We start from the raw sequence: 20,831 nt of genomic DNA on the forward strand, positions 1-20,831 counted from the left end.
CCATTTATACACTGCTATGAAGAAATACCCGAGTCTGAGCAATTTATAAAGAACAAAGAGGTTTAATGCGCTGACAGTTCCACATGGCTGGAGGGGCCTCACAACCATGGTGGAAGGGGAAGCAAAGACGTCCTTCTTCACATGGCAGCAACAAGGAGAAGTGCTGAGCCAAATGGGAAAAGCTCCTTATAAAAACATCAGATCATGAGAACTCACTCACTATCATGAGAACAGCATGGCAGTAACCACCACCATGATTCAATCACCTCCAACTGGGTCCCTCCCAAGACATGTAGGAATTATAAGAACTACAATTCAAGATGAGATCTGAGTGGGGACACAGCAAAACCATATCTGTGCCCATCTACATTGGGTCAGGGTTATCTCAGTGTCTTCCAGAAATACCCTCACACATATGCCCAGAAATTGTGTTTTACCAGCTGTGTGTCTCTTAATCCAATCAAGTAGATGTCTAAAATTAACCATCAGAATATTTATGCCTGATTCATGCCTGAAATTTCAGGATGAAAGCTATGAAATCTCTATTTGTGTTTGTATGTCTATTAATGTGTGTTATGTATATGTGATATTTTCTTAACTCAGGTTAGCGTTACAAAATTCATTTATAAAATTCTTTAAAAGTGTTCTATTCTAACTTGGCTTGCAAAAACACAAGCATTTATAAATAAATATTCACCAAACTCCTAGAAATATAGGAACTGGTCAAATGTTTTTTAAGTTAACACGATTTGGATAAAACTTAGTTAAATAAGGTTAATATAATATTTTTGGTGTAATAAAACAACTATGTCTTCAAAGTTACCACTATCGAATATAAAACAAACATAAATTCCTATTCTGCTTGAGTTCTACTCAAATAAGCTAATATTATACTTACTAGAAACGTAAAATCTTAAAGCTTTTAAATTTGATTCTAATTAAGTTGTCATTCTTATGAAAAACATTATTTCTTTTTTATGGTGAAAAGATATACATATATTTAGAGTTAGTCAGTTGGACTCGGTTTAGATGATCCCAATTTTGTTGCAACATCCAAAGCATCATAATCAGGAGCGAGTCGAACATATGCTTTCTTCTCTTTATCAGGTCGAATCAGGATGTTGACTGTGGCCACATCCATGTCCCAGAGCTTCTTCACAGCCTGTTTAATCTGGTGCTTGTTGGCTTTAACATCCACAATGAACACAAGTATGTTGTTTTCTTCTATCTTCTTCATGGCTGACTCAGTGGTCAGCGGAAACTTGATGATAGCATAGTGGTCAAGCTTGTTTCTCCTGGGGGTGATCTTCCGAGGATATGTGGGCTGCCTCCGGAGTCGCAGTGTCTTGGGCCACCTCAAGGTGAATGACATGCGGATCTTCTTTTCTGTATGTTGCTGTGGACACCTTTCAACACTGCCTTCTTGGCCTTTAAAGCTTTGGCTTTGGCTTTGGCTTTAGGAGGGGCAGGAACTTCCTTCTTCACTTTCGGTGACACCTTGTGAAAGGCGAAAAACATTATTTCAAAAATAATTTGTTTACTGTAAATCTGCTTAATAGTAGTTTCCAAAATACTTTTGGTAATTTTTAACCTTAAAGTTAAGCTAAGTAAAAGATTTGCATTAAATATCTAGACCATTTATAAATAAGATACAATACTAAAACATTAATTACTGAACATAAATAATTAAAGTTTATATAATTTTCGCTTCTTATTTTTACAGAAAGACTAAAGATATTTTGGACCATTAATAAACATGTTTTTGTCTACCACAATGAGAAATTGTACGATGAGGAAACACATCCATGTAGATGTTGGGAGATGGTATACTCATACATTTTCTAACCTACTATGGAATGCTAATATATGACAGTTTATAACTGTTTACTTGTTAGTTTTCTCTGGAAAATAAAAGATTACTAAGTATTAAAATTATAATCAATATGTGTAAATAAAACTACTAGAAGCAATAGAATAACTAGAAACAACTCTATGCAAAGCATGCAAGAAAAGTAGGGCATGATTCACAAGTAAAGTAGGATGTATTTTTTATAAGGAATACCTTACAAAAAATACAAATAAAAAGAGATATCTAACCTTCCCTGTGTTATATTTGTATCAGTAAAATGTTGTTTTCAGAAATTATATAAAATTCCTGGAAATTTGTCAATGTCCTCCTTATCCATGCTATGTGCCAGTATAGAGTTATGAGTCATAATTCCAATTATTATTTTAAATGTTGTGCCGGGTGCAGTGGCTTATGCCTGTAATCCCAGCACTTTGGGAGGCCGAGGTGGGTGGATCACAAGGTCAGGAGATCAAGACCATCCTGGCTAACACGGTGAAACCCCATCTCTACTAAAAATACAAAAAATTAGCTGGGCGTGGTGGCGGACACCTGTAGTCACAGCTACTCGGGAGGCTGAGGGAGGAGCATGGCATGAACCTGGGAGGCGGAGCTTGCAGTGTGCTGAGATCACGCCATTGTACTCAAGCCTGGGTGACAGAGTGAGACTCTGTTTCTAAATAAATAAATAAATAAATAAATAAATAAATAAATGTTGTATGCCACAGAAAAAATCAAATATCCTTGTCAACTGTGGTATAATCACAGCCATTTCATACTCTTTGTCATTTAGATATTATTTCCCCCTGATGCTTTCCTGAAAGCTCCTGCGATCAGCTACAGGTCAGAATGTTCATCTCCGATACAGGACTCCCTCTGAGACTCATGGAAAAGAGTATGACAGGTACTCTGGTTAAAGACTTCTGATGATATTGCTTAAATAACTTTAAGACCATACACTTGACTCAGTGAAGATCTCCAGAAGCCTGGTGGAGAAATTGATGGGGTCATGAGACTGCTAACCCAAGATCCAGCAAGACTGGAATTGATTACGTGGCACTGAATGAACTGATGAAAATTGATTATAATTTTATAGCTTTTTAGAGCATTGCTGGTTCTTTAATGTTCTAGTTCTGAATTTAAGAAATCTCTTTCTCTTAATTTAACTGTAACTTACAACAATTTGGTAGATTATACTTTTGTAAACAGAAATGAAGCGTTTACATTTTTTTCCCTGCCTAATCTCTCCAGAATTTTGAAATTCTTACTGAATACTCTTTTTTTCATGATGATATAGTTATTAGCAAAAGTCCAGTGAGAATCTGTTCACCTTATAACAGGACATAATTGGAAAATTTGGTTATATTATCAAGATTTTTACTGGAACATCATATTTTAGAAGTGTACCTAAGATCAGTTATGACCAGCAATTTTAAGGAAGTAAGGTTGACTATTATGGAGACAATGCTTACAAAGCACTGTGAGAAATGGGAAAGTTCTTCTTCAAAGATTGTAAAAAGTCACAATTTCTTACTATAAGATTGCTATCCATTATTTTTTTGTGTGTGTGTGTGTGTGTGTTCCAAATCAGTTGTCCTAGCTTGCTCCGGCATGCCTGGACAGAACTAGACAAGCCCCAGCCCATAGTGTATGCCATTCCTTATTTGGAGATGCTTCCTTAACTATCCCTGGCAACTTCCTTTTCTTTCTTTGTTCTATTCCCCTTACCTAATTAAGAAAGTTTTAAACTAATAGCCAATTGGGTAAAGTGTAAAATGTGAGGTCCTATTCCAGCCAATGGTAACTGGACACAGCAGTAGGGTAGACACATCAGGTTATAAGTAACTCTGTCTCCTTTGTTCGGTGTGCTCTTGTGGCTGGACAGCTATTGAGTAGCACCCTTTCTGCAGAAAGTAAAGCTCGCCTTGCTAAGAGATTATTTGTTCCCATGTTAATTCTTTTTTTTTTTTTTTTTTTTTAGAACACCAAAAACTTCGTTCCCAACAGCACTCTGAGAAAGTCAGCCTGATACTTACATTACAGGGTTCACAGCCTTACAGGTTAGTAAAGAAGGTCATTTCCTGGTAGGCCCAGGAATTTAGGGATATTTGGGGGGACTCAAGAAAAGAGGAATTCACACAAAGCTATAAGGACTGCAACTGAAATTTGATAGTATGTTCTTAGCTTGGCTTTTAGCCTGAATGAGGCCTTTAAAAGTCAAATCTGAGATTCTGTATGAAAACTTCCAGCAAAGAAACTTGAAAGCACCTATGTGGTCGTCTCCTGTTCTTGCTGCCCTTACGTAAATAATCAAGCAAAATCTAACAAAACTATACTTAAATTTAAAACAAGAATAGTCTTACTTTGATTATGGTCAAAAATGATGATTACTACAGAGAATAACTTTATGTTTCAATGGAAAACTATAACTTGGCCGGGCATGGTGGCACATGCCTATAATTCCAGCACTTTGGGAGGCCAGGAGTTCTAGATCAGCCTAGGCAACATGTTGGAAACCCCGTCTCTACCAAAAATATAAAAATTAGATGGGCACGATGATATGTGCCTGTAGTCCCAGCTAATCAGGAGGCTGAGGAGGGAGGATCACTTGCACCAAGGAGGTAGAGGTTACAGTGAGCCGAGATTGTTGCACCTTTGCACTCCAGCCTGGGTGACAGAGCCAGACCCCGTCTTGAAAAAAAATTTTTTTTTAAGGAAAGCTATAGTTATTGTGGGTTATCAGATTCTAGTCTTGTTTCTTGTTTTTGGGCTATTTTTACCTCTTTGTAAACTGGATCCTGCCATCTGATGAATTTTGTCCCACAATAATATTTGTGGAATAAGAAGCCAAGTATTGTCTCTCCTACTAATGTATCTATTGTCAGTTAATTTGAAGGTCTCCAACCCTGGAACAAAGTTAGAAGAGGTAGGTTTTGCTCCCCAAAATGCATAACCAAACTGTGGTACATTCATGCAATGGAATACTATTTAGCCATAGAAAGGAACAAGCTATCAACTCACACAAAGACATGAGTGAATCTTGTATGCACATTGCTAAGTGGAAGAAGACAGTCTGAGGAGAATACACACAGTGTGACCTCATTTAATGAGACACTGCAGAAAGCAAACTACACAGATGGGAAACCATTGGGTCCATGGGGTGGGGGTTTCAAGCATTTCATATGATACTTTAATAGTGGGATACCTACCACAATGCACTGGTCAAAATACGCAGAATTTTACAACCAAATGGGTAAATCAAACTCTATTCAAATTAAATAAAATTACTCAGGATGTGGAGTATCCCAGGACAGAATACATCATGTGAAAAATAATTTAACTATGCTACAAATTACTGTGGTTTGGATGTGGTTTGTCCCTGCAAAAACTCGTGTTGAAATTTGACCCCCAATGTGGCAGTGTAGGGCGGTGGGGCCTAGTGGAAGGTGTTTGGGTCATGGGGACGGATCCCTCATGAATAGATTAATGTTCTCCATGGGGATGAGTGAGTTCTGCTCTCACAAGAATGGATTAATTCCTGCAGGAGTAGGTAGTTAACAAGAGTCTGGGTTCCTTGGCTTCCCTCTTGCTTTCGTTCTTGCTATGTGATCTCTGGTGCACCCCTTGCTCCCCTTCCACTTTCCACCATGAGGTGAAAAAGACTGAGACTCCACCAGATGCAACTGCCCAATCTCAGACATTCCAGCCACCAGTATTGTGAGCCAAAAGGACCTTTTTTATTTATAAATTACCCAGCCTCAGGTATTCTGTTACAGAAGCACAAAACAGACTAAGACACAAATGTAGGAAAAAACTCACTGAAGGTGTAGGAAAAATGGTGTTGACCTAAGTCACTTTGAAAATTAATAGAATCCGTATGCTGAAGGCAAACAAACTATACTTCATCACTGGATTCTATTTTATAAAATTCTTTCCAACAGAAGCAATTGTGAACAATTGTAAAACCACAGTATCTGTATCTGGAATAAAACAATGACTTACATAAGTCGCAGATGGTAGTAACCAGGTTTCTCACTGTTGAAGTGGGAGGTTACAAATTAGCAGGGGGAGAAGGCTAGAATGATTCATGTGCTATTAGATCAGAGGTGGAGATATGAACGTAAACTTATGTTTAGTTTAATATAGATACACACAGTTCTACATAGAAAACTTTATAATTAGGTGTGTATAGGTAGGTTACACACACACATATACTTCCTAGCATTGCTAACGAGGAACAAGTGCTCATTCAACAATGTGCTCATTCGGCAGCCAGATGTAAGTTTTCCTACCATTCTGAAAGGAATGAGGCTCTTTGAAGAAATGTCTGATACTAGAACTGGGACAGTAAATATAGGAGTCGGGATAATCTTGAAGTATCAGAAAGTAAGTACTAAAAAAAATTAAAATATATCAAAGAAAAATAATAGCCAATAAAAACAGCTACTGATGGCCAACACAGGAATGAATTGTAGTGTTGAATAATAATTAAAGCTGAAAGTAATTATCTAGGTATCTGTATTTGTATACACAGGTGAATAAGAAAACAGAGTTGCATAGAAATCTCCTTTGCAAAAGAATTCCAAGTAATTGATGTAGACACTCAGCCATCAATAATGTGGAGCCAACTCCTCACTCCGTAAGTGTGGGCTCTGCACAGTGACTTGCTCCAAAAGAACACATGCAGTATGGGCAAGGAGGAAAAATAACTTCACAGTGGAGAAACCTGACAAACAGTAGCTCTTCCAAATGATTCAAGTGAACATAAAAGGTGACAGTTCACCTTGAGAACATGCAGTGACAATGGGGGACATTCTACAAAATTCCTGACCAATCCTCCTCAGTACTATCAAGGTCATCACGACATGGAAAGCCTGACACACTGTCACAGCCAGGAAGAGCCCACAGGGACGTGATGACCACATGTCATGCGTGATCCTGGATGGGATCCTGGGTCAGAGTAAGACAGAACCAAGGGCATCCAAATGAAATATAAACTTTAGTTAATAATAGTCTATCAGTATTGGTTCATTAACTATGACAAATTATGTAAGATATTAATAAGCCATGTGAGACACACTGATAGAAGATGTTAATAAGAGATGAAACTAGGTTGCAGCTACATGGGAAATCTCTGCATTTTTTGGGGGGCAATTTCTGAGTAAGTAAAAAAAAATGATGTAAAATAAAACTTTATTTTAAACAGTTATAATTTTTGAATACTTCTTTGTTTAATTATTTATACCACGAATTACTAGTAATTGACACTGTTAACTAGTCCTGTTTTTTTAAATAAGAGCATTTATGACACAAAAAATTAAACAGTACAGATTGATATATAAATCAAAACAAATGCTCTTTACATGTTTTCTGTTAGAGTAGTCACACATATGTGTAAACTTAATTATCATACTTTTTTCTTGTGCTGTAGTTGTGTCCTGGTTCATTCTTTAAAATGCTGTTCGCCTTAGACCGGGAAAAAAAACCTTACAGACTCTGTTTCAATTCATGGCTAAATATTTTCAAAACAGTGACTTCGTAAAAATATGTTCCAATGGAAAATTGATTCATTGTGATGGGATCACTTATTCCAAAGACTTCTTGTCTTCATTTCGTGTCCATGGCTACCTTTTAGCCATAATACAACAGAATTGTCCATGTGTTTCTTGTTGTTCTGAAGGGTTATAGATATACAGGGGTTGGTTATATTCATGTTTATTTACATATATGTTTAAAATTGTCCATATAAGGGTTTTAAAGATTACATTGGAAGCCTTATGTTTTAAAATGTACTCAGAATTTGTTTTAACCAGGGATGTTAAGACCTGGAGACATGGAAGTGACTGTCCCATTCAAACTCATAGATCCCTAGAAATAGGAGGCACAGGGACGCCCCAGGCAGAGGCAGGAGAGGGGAAGGCACGGGCAGGATCCTCTGCTGTAGTCTCTGTGGGACAGCAAGGGCAGGCAGGGCAGGCAGGCTTAGGCTGCCCAGCGTTAATAGCTTCAGCAGGCTCTGGGGCATAGGGGCCATTTCTAGTTGTCTAGTACCTCACCCTGTGGTGATTAAGGAAGGGCGGTATTGTCTCCTACAGTATCAGAGCTAGATAAAGTAGGTGGTTAGGAGTATGGGTTCTGAATTGGTAGTTTAATTGGCTGGTCCTGGGAAAGACAATCTTTTCCCAGTATAGACTAGATGCTAGAGCGTCAAGAAAACAGAAAATAAGAAAATATAATTAATGCATTCTGTGTGTACAGATGGAGTCTTCTTTTGCTTCCCCAAAGGAAGAGTCCACAGGAGCCTGGCACTCCTGGACCTGAGGAAACCCTGAAAATGTTGGTATCTGCAGATCCTCTCCAAAAAGAGGTCGCCAATCTCTTAAGACTACAAGCTGATCCCAGCATTCTGGGAGCCAAGAGGGAGAAAGAATCCGCTGATCTCCCTGCTCAGTAAATTGGCTTTCACTAAATACTGTCTTTGCATAAGCAGCATTATCCAGTGTCCTGGAGCTTAGAAAAGTTCTGTTTCAGTATCTGAAGAAAATAAATTGTTTCTTTTTCTGATGTCAGGGAGGAGCATTTGACTGCCAGTGTGGACTGAGGGGTCTTGGGATCAGTCTTCCCAATGTGCTTTGAACCGACCCTCTGTGTCTGCCTCACCATCTCCTCAGCTTACCTAGACACTTGGGAACCCTAACACAAGCCCTTCTAGGAGTCTGTGGTGTGGCTTAGCTGCCTCTGTAGGAATCTCTTGGGGTTAAACATTTTCCATTCTGCTAAGTCAGTGCCATCTGTTCTTTGGCTTCATCTTCAGAAGACCCTGAGCCCTTCCCCACCCTCCTTGCCCCACCCTCCACACCAACTGCGTGGTGCCCTTGAGGCCATAGGGTTGCTACCATAGGATTTTTGTATTGAGTGCTCTCATTCCAAGCAACTGTGAGAGATTTCTATGGCAGGGCCTCCGGGTTCCTGTCAAATTAAATTGTAGTTGACTGGTGGGTGCTATTTAAGAAGCATCCCCCTTTCTCCTTCCTAACAGAGCCCTGAATTATTCAGTCACGTGGTTTGAAACATGGGGTGGGTCCCGGTTGACTTAACCAGCACTGTCTCACCCTGTGTCACAGTTACTGGTTCCAAAGTGAGTGCATAACTGAGGCTCATGCCGGGTGCCACACAGCACTCCCTTGGTCCCCCTAATGGACTTTGGGATGGGCGGGGTCTGAGTTGTTCCAATTAGAGTCAAATACAAGTTGCGCTAGGTTGTTAGGAACAAGGGTGTGCTTGTTCATGCTCCCTCTTTGGTGAAGAATGCAACCTCAGAAATTGTTCCTGGAGATTTTGCCACATGCAGAATTATTCTGACTTCACTGAAGGCAGAGCAGAAAATTGGGAAGAGACTGAGTCCTGGTAGCATCCATGAGCTTCTGTGTTCAGATTCACACTGAAGCCTGGCCTCCTTCTGAACTACCCACCTGAGTCAATAAATTCCCTTGTATTTAAAGTAAAATTGAGCTGGATTTTTAGTTACTTGCACCTGCAGGTGTTCTGTGAAGCTGGTACTGTGAGTTTGCATCTGAGAATATTTACAGTGTTTCTCTCATGGTTGAGTCAATCATTTCAAGGATGCTCTGAGGGTAAAAAGAACGATGAATTGTGAAGCAGTGAATTGTGCTGCCAGGGACAATTCATTGGACAATAGAAAGCCTCATCTCCTGGGCAGTAGAAAGTTTCATTGTACATAAATTACATATCTTGTTTCTGTCTCAACCTCTTATTTTTTCATATGCAAAGGAGGTAAGGAAATCCAAATAAGTCCAGCAGCTAATATGCCTCTCAGACATGATCCAAAACAGAATTGAATTATGTAAGCCTTGTTAAAATTCATCATCATCATTCATATTTCTGAATATTTAAATTAGAAATTCTGAAAAAGTAGTTTGTTTCAGAGGTAGTTTGTATGTAGGTAGGTATTTTTTCAGGATCAAAAGTTTATTTTTTATTATCTAATTGAGTTTAATTTACATATAACAAAATTTAGTAATTTTAAGTGTACAAATCAATGCATTTTGACAAATATACATATAGTCATGTACACAACAGTACCATTAAAATACATTTCATTACCCCCAAAATTCTCTTGCATGCTGCTGTAGTCAGTGACCCCTGCCCCACACCACAGCTTCCGGCAGTTGCTTTCTTTCACTCTAGTTTTGTTTGTCTTAGAATATGATACAGGCCACATGCAATGACTCAGGTCTGTAATCCTAGCACTAGATTGAGAAGCGGGGATCACTTGAGCCCAGGAACTTGAGACCAGCCTGGGCAACATGGCAAAACCCCATCTCTTAAAACACACACACACACACACACACACACACACACAAATTAGCCAGGTGTAGTGGCACACCCCTTTGGTCCCAACCCCTTTGGTCCCAGATACTCAGGAGGCTGAAGAATCACCTGAGCCTGGGAGGTCAAGGCTGCGGTGATCTGTGATCACATCACTGCACTCCAGCCTTGGTGACAGAGTGAGATGTTATCTCAAAAAAGAAGTATTTGATATAAATGGAATCATATAGAATATTCTCTTATACCTAGTTTCTTTCATGTATTCTAATGCTTTTGAGATACGTCCATGTGATTTCCAGTGTATATGTCATTCTTATGTTGGGCAGTAACCGTTGTAGGAATATATTACAGCTTATCTACTCTTCAGTGATAGACTATTTTAAAAATATTTGGCTATTAAGAAGAAAGTTGTTATGAATACTTATATTCAGACCTTTGTGTCAACAGATTTTCACTTCTCTTGGTTGAAAACTTAGGAGGAATTATTATTTTTTTAGGTTACGGATTTTTAAATGATTGTCAGTTGCCAGTTACTTTAAAAAAAATGTAAGTTCTTAAATTTTAAAGTTTAGGATGCCTGACTACCCTGACAAAAACAAGCAATGGGGAAAGGATTTCCTATTTAATAAATGGTGTTGGGAAAACTGGCTAGCCATATGCAGAAAACTGAAACTAGACCCCTTCCTTACACCTTATACAAAAATTAACTCAAGATGGATTAAAGACTTAAACATAAGACCTAAAACCATAAAAACCCTAGAAGAAAACCTAGGCAATATCATTCAGGACATAGGCATGGCCAAAGACTTCATGACTAAAACGCCAAAAGCAACGACAACAAAAGCCAAAATTTACAAATGGGATCTAATTAAACGAAAGAGCTTGTGCACAGCAAAAGAAACTCTCATCAGAGTGAACAGGCAACCTACAGAATGGGAGAAAATGTTTGCAATCTATCCATCAGACAAAGGGCTAATATCCACAATCTACAAGGAACTTAAACAAATTTACAAGGAGAAAAAAAACCCATCAAGAAGTGGGTGAAGGATATGAACAGACACTTCTCAAAAGAAGACATTTATGTGGCCAAGAAACATATGAACAAAGGCTCATCATTACTGGTCATTAGAGAAATGCAAATCAAAACCACCATGAGATACCAACTCATGTTAGTTAGAATGGCGATCGTTAAAAAGTCAGGAAACAACAGATGCTGGAGAGGATGTGGAGAAATAGGAACACTTTTACACTGTTGGTGAGACTGTAAATTAGTTCAACCATTGTGGAAGACAGTGTGGCAATTCCTCAAGGATCTAGAACCAGAAATACCATTTGCTCCAGCAATCCCATTACTGGGTATATACCCAAAGGGTTATAAATCATTCTACTATAAAGACACATGCACACGTATGTTTACTGCAGCACTATTCACAATAGCAAAGACTGGGAACCAACCCAAATGCCCATCAATGATAGACTGAATAAAGAAAATGTGGCACATATACATCATGGAATACTATGCAGTCATAAAAAAGGATGAGTTCATGTCCTTTGCAGGGACATGATGAAGCTGGAAACCATCATTCTTGGCAAACTAACACAGGAACAGAAAAGCAAACACCGCATGTTCTCACTCATAAGTGGGAGGTGAACAATGAGAACACATGGACACAGGGAGGGGAACATCACACACGGGGGCCTGTTGCAGGGTCGGGGCCTAGGGGAAGGATGGCATTAGGAGAAATACCTAACATAGATGACAGGTTGACAGGTGTAGCAAACCACCATGGCACGTGTATACCTGTGGAACAAACCTGCACGTTCTGCTCATGTATCCCAGAACTTAAAGTATATAAAAAAAATAAAAGTCACAGGATGTTTGTGATAGTATCTATTACACTGATGTTGACATCACACATGGCTGACTATTTGGAGACTCCAAGTGAAATTTCTTGCAGTTCTCAGTGCCAGGAAAATATGTATTTCTGGATAAAAACTCAAAAATTTTAGAAAAACTTCCAAGTTTCATAGTCTAGAGCTCTAACACTGGAATCTTCCAAATTTAAGGATTAATGATTTACCTAAATCTAAAAATAGTAGGTTGCAGATGTATTTAAACAGTGTGCCTAGGTAGTATGCTTATATATTAAGATTAAAATGGTCTTCTAAAGTTTATTAATTCTAATATAACCTTTATTGTTTCATGTAGACATATCTTTCTGGTTCCCAGGATAATTTAAACAATTAATTCTAAGCAACTATTAACTTAGTTCTAGATTGGGATATCTATTTATGCATTTGAAGCTTTAGATAATGTATTTCAAATCAGAAATGTGTGCTGGTCATGGAAAGTTGTGACTTAGAGCCTAAGGTAAGTTTTTTTTCATGTGAACATACTGCTTCCAATTGTTGTTATGCCCAGAGCAGACAATTAATAAATACCCTTGGAACTGAATGAGTGATTAACTGCAAATATCACAATACATCTTCTTAGCGGGAATGATAATTAGACATATTTAGTCCTTGCTGTAACCTAAGAAAGGAATTCTTTTCATTAAATGTTTAATGTCTCACCCTGTTCATACAGCCGGAGTTACTGATTCAGTTTGATGTGAATTCAGTCTTATAAAAGACCCATCATTAAAACCTGCACTTATGCTTCCTATAGTATTGGAACTTCCAACTTGTATACAAAATAGATATCCTTCATATTCTTAAAAACCACAAGAAATCTCCCTTTATTCATAATAAACACAGAATTAGGTATTCTATTAAACTGAACAATAGAACTCACTGGGAGTGACCGCATAAACTATATCACGAATTGTCAAAGTGTCTGGAAAAGTCAGTGGGCCATTTCGCTCCACGCTGTGCCATGAGCCAACCAAGAGGGTTGTCAGTGACTCTGCGTGGGTCACCCAGGGCACGTGGTGCTGAGGCTGTCAAAGAGCAAGACGGGGCTGCATCTAAACTCAGGCCTCTGCTAAGTGTCCGAACTCGGGCAAGATGCTAAAGACTTTAGAGACGTTTCCTTTTCTACGATTGGGGTTATAACACTCACCCTGTCAGGTTCTCCTGTGCGTTGACAAGGCCGGCACGTGACACACCAGGGGCAGAGCTGGATGGGAACCTTCTTCCTCAGACATCAGGGTCCTCATGAGCATCAACAAAATAAAGAGAGCAGGAGAGCAGGAGAGCGGGGGAGCGGGGGAGCGGGGGAGCGGGGGAGCAGGGGAGCAGGGGAGCAGGGCATCTCCAGCTGTGTCGGGACTGCAGCAGGGACTCAGCAACAATCAGTCTCTTTCTCTTGTTTCATCCAAATCATATATTTAAAAAATAGGTGGGGTTATCATGGATGTTTATATTGATTCCTGGGATCAGACAAATATACCTTTCCTTGTCATGCTGTTTTCTCTTCCCAGATGGTTTGAAGAGCTTCATTTTGGACTTGATATTCCTGGAGTGCATTTCTTTTTCTAATTAGTTCAGTCTTGACCCTGAGCCATCACCCTTCCAGAGTAGCAGGATATTCCACTCCACCATTGTTGGGGTGCCACAATTTCACTACTAATCAAAGGCTCCTTGGTTACTGAAAAATGAGAGACGTACCTCTAATAATCAGTCTAGATTGTCACTGCTCACTTCCTCATTTTCCAATTCCACAGGGGCCCCCCAAAGCCCAGAAGGTCTCATTTCAGACGTCTTATAGACCATGGGAACCAGGAAACACCGGGAACCCTAGGGCCAGCACCCACCTCATTTGCACCCTGTCTCTGTTTCCATCACCCTCTAGATATTGCCACAGAGCAGTGTTGGGACCCACTGGAGATCTGACTGCTCCCAGTCTGGGAAACTGCCTTCTCTCCCTCCACTGATATCGTATTTCTACTTTTCACCCCACAGAAATCCTTGAACTAATCACAAAAGGGATTGGTAGTTACCTGGTGTGAAGCAGAGCTGAGCCAAAGGATGAAGCAATATTGCAATGGACTCTGTCATTGATATCACTAGTTCGCAAATCTGTTACCACTATGGTCAAATTTTTATATTCACTTTAAAATTATAACTCATTCTGCTCATTGTATTCAAGGCAACATCTACCCTAAAATATACTCAGGCATTAATTTACGCTCTTCTGTTTACAAATGAGAATTCATAAGCAAATTGAGGTAGCAATTACATTTTTTTAAACTGAAGACAAAACAGAAGACATATACACATACGTCAGAGAAACAAAACAGAGAGCCCAGAAACAGACTGAAATACAGCCAGCTGATCTCTGACAAAGGAGCAAAGGCAATTCAATGGAGAGAGGAGAGTCTTTTTAACAAATGATGCTGGAACAAATGGACATCCATGTGCAAAAAAAAAAAAAAAAAAAAAAAAAAAAAAAAGAATCTATAAACAGACGTTACACCTTTTACAAAAGTTAATGCAAAGTAGATATTAGATCAATATATGAAATGCAAAATTTTCAAACTCCTAGAAGATAACATAAGGAAAAACTCTAGATAACCTCGGATTTGGTGATTCTTTTAGATACAACACCAAAAGCATTATTCACGAAGAAAAATATTGGGAACTTGAACTTTAACATAAAAAAACTTTAGTTTTGTGAAAGATACTGTTAAGAGAATAAAAAGACAAACCAGAGACTGTGAGAAAATATTTGCAAACTATATCTAAGGATTCATATCTGAAATATGCAAAGAACTCTTAAAACTCAATAAGAAAACAAACAACCCAACTAAAAATGGGTAAAAGCTGAACATTTATGCAGATGGAAATTAAGTATATGAAAAGATGCTCTGTATAATGTCTTATTAGGAATTGCCAATTAAGACAACAGTAAGATACCACTACATACCTATTAGAATGGCCAAAATCCACAAGACCAAAAACAGCAAATGCTGGTGAGGATGTGGAGCAAAAGAAACTCGCATTCATTGCTGTGGGTATTATGTGACATTTTGGAAAAGGGAAAATTACATAGATAGCAAAATAATCAGTGGTTGACAGGGGTTGGGGAGAGGAAAGGATGGATGGGCAGAGAGCCTTGGCTGTTTAGGGCAGTGAGACCACTGTGTGCGATTTCACAATAGTGGACCCACGACAGTGTGCAGATGCCCACACCCATTGAATTCAGACCACAAAAAGGTATTAATTACATAAACCATAAACTTTCATAATGAAATAAATGTTTTTTAAAAGAAGATAGTGTTGTTCAGTTACTGTCTACTTTCTGAAATGGAGATGGTGGAGCGCTTCCATGGTTGTGAGGATAAAAATAGATTAGAGAATGTAATAACTAAAATAGGTGTATAAACATTGTTAAACTATTTTATTCTCATTTTAAAAACATGCCTTAAATATATTTGTTATGCTTTACAATTGAGCAAGTAGTGCAAACACATTAATATAATTCTCCTCTAGCTCCACTGAGAAGTCAGGACTGCAGGGCTTCAGTGCAGGACTGCACAGCTCCACCTGCACCTGCCAAATGCAACAACCTCTTTCAGTGTCATTAAAATATTTCAATAGGAGGATTGAGTTTAGATCCAACCTGTGTTTTCTCCCCTGGAAAAAAAGGTTTTTTTGAAACAAAGAAGGTCTTTACCGTCTTCATCCGAAATGCTGAGGCATCTGCAATGTCTGCTGTAAGTGACACCAGGCTCTCCTCTGAAATCTAGCAATGGGAAAATAGACTGTAGATTCTGCTTTCAGAAAGGGGGGAATCAGAACTAAGTCAAAATGCCATGTCCTCATTCATAAACATCTTATTTTACAAATTCCACAGGTTTAGTTATTTTGGGATTAATAGGGGCCTATATTACAGTGCATTTATTAATTTAGCATGAATTGTTCAAATGCATTCTGGATCCTGAGCTGACATCCAGCAATGCTGAGTGTGTGCCTGTGTGAGTCATCAGCAATGAAGAGCCTCAGGTTATTGTATTTATAAAATGAAGGGGTTTAGGCTTGCTCTGATTTTTTAAAAACCATTTTTAAAAGTAAAAACTGTTTTTCTTGCTATATAAAAATGTACAAGAAAAACTCAAACATTACAAATGATAAATTATAATTTTATTAATATAAATATTTTTGTGAGCTCAATTTATATGACTTAGTTATTATAAAAGAAATAAGCAAGGCCAGGCGCGGTGGCTCAAGCCTGTAATCCTAGCACTTTGGGAGGCCAAGACGGGCAGATCATGAGGTCAGGAGATCGAGACCATCCTGGCTAACACGGTGAAACCCCGTCTCTACTAAAAAAATACAAAAAAAACCAGCCGGACGAGGTGGCGGGCGCCTGTAGTCCCAGCTAATCGGGAGGCTGAGGTAGGGGAATAGCGTGAACCCGGGAGGTCCAGAAACACCGTTTTTACATTGCCATAGCTAATGTTAACACCTCCTAGAATAAAGGGGGAATCACCACCAAGGGTCAGTTCTGGTTCAGACTCTGGAGTGAGGGCATTATTCTTTTTGCATATAATGCAGTGACTCCACATTGCACCAGTGGCTTGGTCAAAAAAGACAAAATTTCTGGGGAATTAGTGTTGATTATTTTTAGATATCATAATCTTGGCTTTATGGACACCTTATATTAAACAGATCTCACTTGCCAAATGCCACAGGATGCAGGCCAACAGACAGGCTCCGAGGGCTCTTGTGAGCTGGAACTGCCATATAAGCAGAACCACAAGAAAGAGAGAACACTGCCCATATCCAACACAGCATAGCCACCCTGAAAGCCTCACCGTTTCTTTTAGAAATGTGTTTAGATTTTATACACTTTTGCTAGATTTTGTTATGTAAGATTTATGTATTGAAAGGTCTTAAAGATTTTTAAATGTTGAGTAAAATGTTCACGAGTATAGTTTATATATATAGATGTATATGAAACAAACCTGTCATATAATTTATTTTCTTTAAAAACAAGGCACTGGCTGGGTGCAGTGGCTCACGCCTGTAATCCCAGCACTTTGGGAGGCTGGGACGGGCAAATCACGAGGTCAGCAGTTTGAGACCAACCTGGCCAACATGGTGAAACCCCGTCTCTACTAAAAATACAAAAAATTAGCTGGGCATAGTGGCAGGCACCTATAATTTCAGTTACTTTGGAGGCTAAGGCAGGAGAATCACTTGAACTCGGGAGGTGGAGGTTGCAGTGAGCCAAGGTCATGCTACAGCACTTCAGCCTGGGTGACAGAGTGAGACTCCATCTCAAAACAAAAAACAAAAAACAAGACCCTTATACAAATCACCCTTGGAACTTTTATTTAGAATTTAAGGTTATTTGGGGTTTAGTGTCATGTAAACAAAATTCTCCAAATTGCTAGGGTCCTCTTGGGGTGCTGCATCCTGTAAGATATGATCATGCCAGAAAAACAGACCCTTCTCCATCTAGGAACTCAAATGCCAAGGGTGATGCCAGATCAACTTTCATTACTGAGTCATATATTCCTAAATTCAGTGTATCATAGAAAAACAGACATACCCTTAACAGTTTAACCTGACAAAGTTCTGAAATACTTCCGTTGCAATAAAAGTTGTGAAAAGGCTATCTTGCTAGAGATCTCTGACTCAGAGAAGAAAGTGAAGGCTGGGCACAGTGGCTCATGCCTGTAATCCTAGCACTTTGGGAGGCGGAGGCAGGTGGATTACTTGATGTCAGGAGTTCGAGAGAAGCCTGGGAAACATGGTGAAACCCTGTCGCTACCAAAAATAAAAAAATTAGCTGGGCATGGTGGTGGGTGCCTATAACCCCAGCTACTCGGGAGGCTGAGGCAAGAGAACGGCTTGAACCCTAACCCGAACACGAACCCTAACCCTAAACCTAACCCAAAACAGAACCCGAACCCTAACTCGAATCTTAATCCTAACATGGAACCAAACCCTAACCCTAACCCCTAACCCGACCCCGACTCCGAAACTGACCCTGACCCTAACCCCTAACCCCTAACCTCTAACCCTCTAACCCTCACCCTCGCCCTCGCCATAGCCCTAAAACCCTAACCCTAAAATCCTAACCCTAACCCTTGGGTGGAGAGAACCTCTGTGCGCAGGATTCAGAGGGGATTTCGGTTTCCCGTTTTCCACACTGAACCATTCTAAGTAGTCTCTGACCTTCGTTATTCAGGGCTAGAAACAGGAAGTATTTTATTCACTGTGGATGCGGCCCCGAGTTGTCCCAAAGCGAGGCGGTGCCGCCAACGTCTGTGCTGAGCACAACGCAGCTCCGCCCTCGCGGTGCCCCCCACGCCAGGGTCTGGGCAGGGTAGAACGCTGCTCTGTCTTCACGGTACCCCCGAGGTCTGTGCAGAGGAGAACACAGCTCCGCCCTCGCGATGCTCTCAGTGTCTGGGCTGAGGAGAATTCAGCTCCGCCCTCACAAACGTACAGCACCGGCGCTGGCGCAGAGTCGCACGCCAGGCGCGGGCGCAGGCCGACGCAGGCGCAGAGTCAGAGGCCGGCGAGGCGCAGGCACAGAGTCGCACGCCAGGCGCGGCGCAGGCCGGCGCAGGCGCAGAGTCGCAGGCTGGCGCGGCGCAGGCCCAGAGTCGCGCGCCAGGCGCGGCGCAGGCCGGCGCAGAGTCGCAGGCCAGCGCGGCGCAAGCGCAGAGTCGCACGCCTGCGCGGTGGGGGGGGAGGGGGGGAGGGTCGCGGCGCAGGCGCAGAGACGCATGCTGCGAGGGGAGCGGCGGAGACGGGCGAAACATCAGTAATCTGAAAAGCCGGGCTCCGGTGACCTCTGCTTGCAGCCGCGCACTACAGGGCCCTCTTGCTCACAGTGCTGTGCCAGTGCGCCCCTTGCTGGCGACTACAGCAACTGCAGGGCCCTCTTTCTTGCAGTGGTGACCAGCGCCCCCTGCTGGCGCCGGGGCACTGCAGGGCCCTCTTGCTCGCAGTATAGTGATGGCACGCCACCTGCTGGCAGTTGGGGACGTTGCAGGGCTCTCTTGCTCACAGTGTAGTGGCAGCACTCCCGATGCTGGCAGCTGGGGACACTGCCCGGCCCTCTTGCTCCAAGTGAAGTGGCGGCTGGCTCCGCAGCTGGCAGCTGGGGACACTGCCGGGCCCTCTTGCTTGCCTTGTAGTGGGGGCACGCCCCCTTCTGGCCGCTGGGGGTACTACAGGATCCTCTTGCTCACAGTGTGGTGGCAGCACGCCCCCTGCTGCCAACCAGGACGCTGCAGGGTCCTCTTGCTCATGGTGTGGTGCCCGTGCGCCACCTGCTGGCAGCTAAGTACACTGCAGGATCCACTTGCTCACAATGTAGTCGTCGTATGCCCCCTGCTGGTAGCTGTGGACACTGCCGGGCCCTCTTGCTGGCAGTGTCGTCGCAGCACAACACCTGCAGGCAGATGGGGACTATGCAGGGCCCTCTTGCTCCAGGTGTGATGGCTGGCGCCCCCTACTGGCCACCTTCTGCACCACTTAACGTTGGAGCGCCAGTTATTAAGCGCCATCAGTTCTGGAAATTCAAACTGAAACGGAGCTATTACTGGGGAGAGCTGATGTCCCAGTTCTTGTCTAACTTGGAAGAAGTATTTTCACCAAGAGGCAATACAAAGATGGCAGATAACTTCATTGAAAAAAATACAGTGTGAAGAGCTTATTGTAGAAAAATAGGAAGGAGTAGGCTGATCGTGCAGGAAAGAAGCCTAAGAGTCCTGTGCAGGGAATTTTATTTTGGACTTCTTCACATTCCTGCCTCTGTCTCAAGTCTCCACCTGTTTTCTTTGTCTGGTTTTCCTGCTACTGCCTTAGGTCCCCAACTTGCCCCACTTAGGCTTGTGGGACCTCCTCACTGTTGGTTGAGGCACATGTGTGGTGATCAATCCGAACTCACTCTGGCACCAGGCTCCTTCCCGTCATCCCAGGCAGGCTGACAGCAGTCACATTTGTATATACTGTGCCTATCTCTTTTGAATGTCCTTCTCTGCCCTAATCTGTACTTATGGTGCCAGGTTTCTTTTAAGAATGTCCCCTTTGTCCTTATCAGCATGTAGCCAGCAGTATTGTGACATTATTACTGCAGAGTGAATGATGACTGGGGCATCTTAAGAGGAGTTGTAGGGTGTTTCTTTATGCATAGGTACCTCTTCTCCCTCCAACCCACAATTGACAAGTGCCCATCCACTCCAGCATTAGAGATGCCACTAATATGTGAATTTTTGGTGGTCCCTCTAGGTGAGCCTTCTCAGACTTTCCCTTTTCCAGGAGCTCCCCCTCCTGTTCATGTCTAGCTATCTATGTGCTCTAACAGAGCCCACTATCCTGTGTCTTTCCCAAAAATAGTGAGGGAAAGATTAATGGGAAACCATAGGAAATGATATGCACGTAGATGAAAACTTTACAACTTACACAAATAATCACTCAAAATCATCCTTATACTAAAAATGCAAAACTATACAATTTCTAGAAGAAACTATGGAAGAAAAGCTATGTGCCTTTGGATTTGGTAATGAATTTTAACAAATGACACAAAAGGTTTATATACACAGAAGAAATGACAATGTGGATTTATTAATATTTAAAGTTTATACTCTGGGAAAGACCTTGTTAAGGGAACAAAAAGACAAGCCACATATTGAAAAAAATTTTGCAAAATACAGATCTGAGAAAGAATTTG

General features: G+C 41.1%; 1 long non-coding RNA gene across 1 annotated transcript; it reads right to left on the reverse strand.

Moving 5' to 3' along the window:
• Window positions 1-42: 42 nt before the first annotated feature.
• On the reverse strand, window positions 43-18,574 carry LOC135968050 (uncharacterized). The gene is made up of 4 exons (XR_010582479.2): window positions 18,323-18,574; window positions 15,813-15,881; window positions 13,257-13,784; window positions 43-1,497 (listed from the first exon to the last, which is right to left on the reverse strand). It is a non-coding gene; the product is annotated as an uncharacterized lncRNA (long non-coding RNA).
• Between the last annotated feature and the right edge of the window lie 2,257 nt (window positions 18,575-20,831).

Source organism: Macaca fascicularis, chromosome 17 (genome assembly GCF_037993035.2).
Source record: "Macaca fascicularis isolate 582-1 chromosome 17, T2T-MFA8v1.1".
Lineage (NCBI taxonomy): Eukaryota > Metazoa > Chordata > Mammalia > Primates > Cercopithecidae > Macaca > Macaca fascicularis.